Below are 7,599 nucleotides of genomic sequence, written 5' to 3' on the forward strand. Positions count from 1 at the left end.
GTGTGTGTGTGTGTGTGTGTGTGTGTGTGTGTGTGCGTTTGTATTCATGACATATCAGGACAATTTCATGATAACACACCTTCAAAATGAGGACCTGTGGAAAAATGAGGACATTTTTCGCGTCCTCATTTTTCCACGCAGTCTACACTACTCTAGAGCTCACGAGGATACTCCCACACCAAAAATATGCGATGTCCTGAAACAGCACAAATTTCAGAACTTGTGTGTTTAAGTGTGTTTAATTTTTGACTCACTTTTTATTTTGACAACTAGTGGCCAACTTCGGTACTTTAACACACTTTAAACACACTTTCAGTGACGTCAATGCGCAGCTCTTCTGACTCACACGTTTTCCCCGCCCATGTCCTAATAAGTCACATCAATTAGCACTCACACACTAAACAACAGCAGCCAAGACGGCCCTGCAGTCAGTTATCTATTCAAGTCTCTGAAACAACCACGACCTGATTGACTGCCTGGTAAGCAATTACTTTTGTTTATCTTACCGGACCTAGAAGTTGTTAAATTTAACAGTGCCCACCCAAGGTAATGTCATTCAATGAGACAGTTCGCTAGCTAGCGTGTTAGCATGCTAATTAGCTACCAGTAAAAGTAATGTAGACATGTTGACCTGCAGGGAAGATTCTGGGAAACGTTTATACATCTTCACCCACCGCTCAGTCTGTGGAACTTGACTTTGGTGCCAAAAGTTTATTTCAGTGCAGTATTTGTTTTATTCGATTGCAGCTCATTGAGATTAGTTAGTACAGCTAGCCTAATGAAGTGGGGCATTTATGCTAAGTCTGCTGCATTTACACTGTTTATTCTTGGGTTGATTAATGTGCACTGTTCCAATTAAGTAAATAAATGAACGTTTGTAATGAATTTATATCAGTGTTTATCTTTGTTGGTACATTTGGTCGACAATATTGTGTTACTGTATTTTAATGTTACAATGTTATCTGCCTTAAAAAGGGTTTGCTAATCTATTAGCCTGATCAGCAAATGTTTAATGAAATTTTGTATGTCTGAGGTAGAAAATAAGATTACTTTGTCTCTAGTCCTGTCTGAGCCAAAATTAGTGCCACTTTTTTTTGTGTTTGCTTGTCCGACTGACTTTTTATCACTTTCCATTGTAGATGTTTTCTGATTGATGAATAGACACCGAAGTGAAGATAATGCCACAAAGAAGAGCCAGACTTGGTCCTGAATCTGAGGCTGCTCATTTTATTTTATCTGGAGTCAACAAACCTTGCTGAAAAGCCCAATGGATCAATGATTATAAAGGTACGTTATCTATCGACCTGCTATCTAATTTTTATGGGTACTGCATGAACATGTCGAGGGCTCCAACTAGGCCTGTCACTATAACAGATTTTTTTTCGGACATGATAGTTACCGTGCCGTGCTACAGTCTATCCCGGCTGTCTTCGGACAGTAGGCAGGGTACAATTTGAGGTTACGACTTGTGACTTACTTGCACATGTGTGACGTGATGTCACCTCAGATGCACAATCTGTAAAATCATCACCTCGACCATGCCGGAATTAAGAAAATTGAGGATATAAATAAAATTCAAACTACTGGTGACAGTCTCGCCAGCCGTTCCCTTTTTCTTTGCTATTCCATATATTCTGTCCAAGGGGTGGCAAGCAATGTAAAAAGCTTTGACATAGAGAGCTACATTATTGTTTTGTCACAATACAAATTGCTAACGAAAATAGTCAGCAAATCGGAGAATTGTTTTTAGAGGATGTGCAATTATTTTGTTCTTGCAGCACTAAACATGTTTAGTAATTTTTTCCCTCTTTTTAAGTCTTTATTTTTTGTTCTGCATATATTTGTGAAGATCTGATTAACTGCAGTATGAAAGCCTGATTTGAATTGTATTAATTTAAATTAAAGTGTCAACTTTTCGTGTACTAGGATGTGGTGTATTTACAACTGAACCAATCGAAAAAGGATCCTTTATGGTTGAATACCGTAGGGAGTTAATCTCAAACTATGAACGCGGCAAGAGACAGAAAAAGTACACAGACAAGCAAAATTCTTTCCTGTTTGAATTTGAATGGAAAGGTAGCACATGGTGGTAAGTTAAGATCTCGAAAAACATCATGTGGTTCTGTACAAGATTGTAGTTTTACTGGAAAAACATTTCATGTTTCATTGTTCAATTTCAGCATTAATTCCTCCCATGAAGATGTTTTATGAGGTCGGCTGGTCAATCTGCTTAGAGAGGGCGATGGGTGACGCAGTCTTTTTATGACACATATTGATCCTCTGGAGCGCAGTAAAAACTATCCCCAGACGTACAACAGAAATAACTGTAACCATATAACAGCTTCCTGCCAGGGGAACAGATCCCACTGAGCAGCCATGTGACTCAACTATTTCTGGACCTGCAGCACCGTAGACGGTCCAAGACTCGCACCATCCTATATAGGAGGAGAGAAAAGAGGGTTATTGAGCCGTACAGACATGGGCCTGATTTCAATTATCCAAAGCGTACTATCCAGTGAAACGTAAATGATGCATAAAATAGCCGCAGTTTTTTGGTGCGGGCTTTGGAAACATCTCAATCATGTCTTTTAAAGCAATATTCCAGAGGATCAACATTTAACTATTGGCCCTGCTGGAGAGTCTCCTCTGTCCTTTTCAAAATTGATAGCAGAATATAAGGTACCATTTGATCTTAATCCGGTCAGTGTGTTCGGAAATTAAAATGAGCAACGGAGTTGACAGCGTTTGCACTGAAGATTAAAACATGAATGCAAGAGGAGCATCTATGAGTGCAGCAAGGCTTTTTAAGGTGACGTGCACATGGTGCGTTGAATAATAATGCTTAACATTAGTTAACAGCGCACCACGATTAATTCCAAGCTGCTATTTTATTGTCGCTGGTCGCAGGGCATATTTCAGTTCCGACCATGGAACTCAGAGAGCAACAGTAAAGCATCCCACCACATCTTTCAATACGAACATACCCATCCAAACAACCAACCACCCAGCAATGACACCTGCGCTGCGCTAATTCAAGGCATATGATCAAAGCCTCACACTTGTCGCGGTTGAAAAATGAGGGTTTCATGTACTTGTGTTCACTGAGAGGCTTTCAGTTTGATTGTTTATGAGCGCTTCCTCTCCCTCGCCATATGGTGCTGTTCACTTTTAATTATGATAATATCAACGTCTTTGTCTTGTATAGTCCATTTGTGTAATCACATTTTCTCAGTGCAATACTCAACCACACTCACTCCCTCAAGCACACACATATTCCATCGAAACATAGCTTGTCAAACCCCCTAGCTTTGGAATGTCACATTTAACATGTGGAACGTAATTTTTTATTTATTTTTATTTTTTTCAAGATTCAAACATATGCTCTTTCGCTCTCTCTCTGAGAGAGAGAGAGAGAGAGAGAGAGAGAGAGAGAGAGAGAGAGAGAGTGGGTGTATATATATATATATATATATATACACAAGTCTGAAAGTAAGCCGTTTGTTGGGCTTCATTGAAACGCGTTGAATAGCAAAACTGGGAATCACACATTTTTATGTTGATAATCGTCTCCAACTGTCATTTGCCAGGAGGATGTCATTAAAAACTCATCAACAGGGCTGACTCTGTGCTATGCATCATCTTTAAACCTGACTGGAAGATCTCCGTGAGGTTCATCTGAGAAAGATTTGAACTGCATGTGCAACACTTTTCCGCATTTTTTTTGTAATAAAAGGCAACTTGGAGAAACCTCATCAACGAAAAACTGCAGCAATCTATTGGAGGTGAAGAATCTGAGCAAATAGGCTGAAGGGGTTTCAGTACAGAAAAAAAATACTTGGAAATAGTACACGCAGGTTGTAACGGTGGTTAGCCTAAATTTTCCATCCATTTTTCGATCACAAGGGTCGCAGGGGTTGCTGGAGCCTATCCTAGCTGTCTTCGGGCAGTTGGCGGGGGACACCCTGAACCGGTTGCCAGCCAATCGCAGGGCACACAGAAAAGAAAGAAGCATCCACACTCATACCTAGGGACAATTTAGAGTGTTCAATCAGCCCGCCATGCATGTTTTTGGAATGTGGGAGGAAACCAAAGTACCCGGAGAAAACCCACGCAGCCATGGCGAGAACATGTAAGCTCCACACAGGAAGGCTGGGGGCCCGGATCGAACCCACGACCTCTGCATTGTGAGGTCGACGTGCTAACCACTGGACCATCGGGCCAACCGAGATAAGTCTCGCATCTAGCTTTGGACTGCACAGTTTTTTTAATGGAGTCACCGAATCCAGTACAGCACGGCGGGATGAGTGGAACCAAGAGGTGAGTTCCTCTGTCATTGAAGAGGGGACCCAAAGCTCATCAAATGCTTCAGAGAACCTACCGGCAGTGAGAGGGTTAAAAATCTGGCAGCCGCACTCTGGAGCGGCAGATTTAACCGCAGCCCAAGTAAATATGACATCAAAAGAAAACTGCCATGTTACAGGAAATCACATTGTCCAAGACTTTCAAGTTTGACAACGGTAGACCGTGAGCAAGAACTAGGTCTAAAGTATGTCCTTGTTTATGTGTCGGGCTAGTCAAATATTGCATAAAATTAAAGGAATCAATAAGTCCTTTGCGAGTGATTTTTCAGGACAACCCACGTGAATATTAAAATCCCCCTTGAGGAGGATATGATCAAACTTGGGCCTGATTTCGGCAAGAAGATTTCAAAAAGTCTTGTTTTGTAAAAGTACTCACCGTTACTCCATCGCGGCCTGAAGTCCTCGGGGAGTCCAAGAAGGGCTACTCGACTCGACCGGTACCTGTCCAAGTCTCCGTGGGACAGAGGAAATCCAGTTCAACGCAATTCTTGTGGGAGCAACAACAGGTGCGCATGCCTCTTGCCGCGCAGGGCAGTCGTGTCGTGGCGCACAGAGTCCACAGGGTCCAGGACGCGCCATGACGGAGTAAATCCGTGCGTTCGGAAACAGAGGACGCGTGTTTCAGTTCCCGTTTTAGATTCACCGGTTGACTTCTTAGTTTGCCGCGGCGGCGGTGACTGCGCATGCGCCGCCAAGGACGCACGCGAACGCGGAAGTGATCAGTACCCGGGCAACACAGGTCAAGCAGAAGCGAGGAGTAAACTTTTAATGGCGTGACATGAACTCCCACCGGTGTGAGAGAGACTTTTAAAAACATTTCCATAAAAACACGTCCATTGACAACAATTCAAATTCCACACTGACACTAATTTACAAAATGTCCTCGTTACATTTTTGAAAAAAAAACAAACAAACAACAAACAAGAAAAGGCGCCCTGAGATGGCGAGAAGCGGCAATGAATGTCATTGACTAACAAGAACAATGTTTTATTCATATGAAAATAAATAAAGCACAAAAATCTAGGGCTATGAAGGGACTGCGTGTGATGCAGAAGAGAAAGTTTCATTTACAAAATTAGACTACATTCAGGTATTATTATTACAGTTTAGTAGTAGGATTGATTCAATTTAAAATGTTATTTTTATTTTAAAAAGTTATTTTCCTGAATTAATGAACTAAATTATTCATTAAAATGTGTTTCAACAATATCGTTATTACCTTTTTAAAACAGTATATGTCAGTTAAAATACATTTGGTAATTCAATTCAGTAGTTTAATTTTAAATTTCTTCTCTATTTATAAAAAACTTTACCAAATAAATAATCAAGTATTTTTAGATTATAAATTTGCTGATTTCATTTTTATTCAGTCCTCCTTTCATTAAAATAAATTAAATAGACAAAGAAACTGCTAAAACATAAAATAATTTAAAAAAAAACATTTATTTGACTGATTTAGTTCTTGCTTCTTTGTTAAATGTCCACATTTGAAATAAAATGCTTCAGCCTCATCACAGTAAGAATTCAAATGCAACAACGTAATCTACAATTCTAATCTTGAATTGACAGATTGTCCAATGGGCAGCATCCTCGAGATGCTACATCAAGGCAGCCATGTATGTTTGGTAACACGAGCAGCCATGTTCACCTACACATCATGAGTGGAGAACAATTTCCTGATTGGGAATTACTAAGTTTGTCTACATTTCGGCTCCATATACATTACAACAGGCCATGCCAAACACTCATTTCACACTATTGCCAGAATTTAGTAGGATTTTGTACAGAACAAAACAAAACAATCCAACATTTCTATCTGAGCCCAAAGAATAGAGTCTTGCTATGCGCTAGCATACCAAATATGAGCACATTTACGTTAGCATTTGACCAACCCTCAGTCCTCTTTTTAGCATATTAGCACATCTCAGTCTATTGAGGTCTCAAATGAACATTAAGGTTCCAAATATGATATGACATCAAATCCTCAGAAACGTATCAGCACTTTTTGTACTCCACTTTCTCTCTTGCTATTCACTCGAACAACAACTGTTAGCATAACAGCATTTGTGTAGGCTTTTTAAGCATTTGAGGCTTCAGTAGCACCCAGTCCAGTGAGCTAGTTATTGTGAGCATTGTTTTCATATTTGTCTACAGGGGAAGCCTGTAGTCTGTCACAAATGTCCCCTTATGTGTTCATAAGAGCTAGCGGCTTATATCAAGGAGTACTAAAAGCAATTAAAAACTCCTAGAAATTTTTGTAACATTTCCTTCTAAATTCTGGCAAGAGTAGAGGTCAGCACCCTCATGATCTTCCCTGGTTGTGTGACTTAAATGGTATTCAAGTGAGGCGAGTCAGACCACTTGAGAAATGAATGTTACAGGTCCAATGTAGGTAGTTATCATGCTATATGTTAACATACCAACTCCATCTAAGCAATTTACAATCCCATTAGACTATTCCATATTAGTACGCAATCCAGAGGCACAGGATGCTTCCAAATGAATGATAAGGTTCCAAAGCAGTTTGTTAGCATGCTAACTATTAACATGCCAGTAATTTATCAATTCCCCTTTGAAATAGTATGAGCACGATGTAAAACATTGACCTTACTTAGTGCTTTTCATAAATTATCATAATGACTGACCCGACCATAGAGCACCCTGTAAAAGATTTATCAATGTGTCTTGGTGATTTTTTTTTCCCCCCGTCGTGATGCTTTGTGTTAGCATGAATGGTGTTAGCATGCTAACTGTTAGCTGTTATTTGAACCCAACCACAGGGCGCAATGAAAAATCTTAATCACTGGGTCTTATTTATTTTTTTGTAGCCAGTGTGCTATCTTGCTATATGCTGGCACAACTACTGTTAGCATGCTGGCAACATTGTTAAAATTTCCATTTACAAAAAAAAATAAATAAATAATAACAATAATAATACTTTGACAGGGCAAGCCTATATTCTGTCACAAATGTTGGCTAAAGAAAAACTAAAAGTTCCTGGAACTTTTTTTGGGAGTAGTTTCTATGTTTTTCCTACTAAATTCTGGCACAGGACAACACCCTGATAATCATTTCCGTTTTTTTCTTTTTTTTTTTTTTTTTTAAAATCCAATTTCCCCAAACACAATGCTTTATGACCAAATAGCTGCAAATCAAATGGCCTTGGCAACAGCCTTGAACATGCACTTCAGCAGTAAATGTGGCTGCGGATCATACGCACACGAACACTTTGTCTTCT

General features: G+C 39.8%; 1 protein-coding gene across 1 annotated transcript in view; it reads right to left on the minus strand.

Moving 5' to 3' along the window:
- Positions 1–7,599, minus strand: part of mafa (MAF bZIP transcription factor a) — a 109,218-nt gene that overhangs the window by 56,196 nt on the left and 45,423 nt on the right. The gene's annotated exons all lie outside the window — the stretch shown is intronic.

The sequence above is a fragment of the Hippocampus comes genome, unplaced genomic scaffold, assembly GCF_001891065.2.
Source record: "Hippocampus comes isolate QL1 unplaced genomic scaffold, H_comes_QL1_v1.1 scaffold80, whole genome shotgun sequence".
NCBI classification, from domain to species: Eukaryota; Metazoa; Chordata; class Actinopteri; order Syngnathiformes; family Syngnathidae; genus Hippocampus; species Hippocampus comes.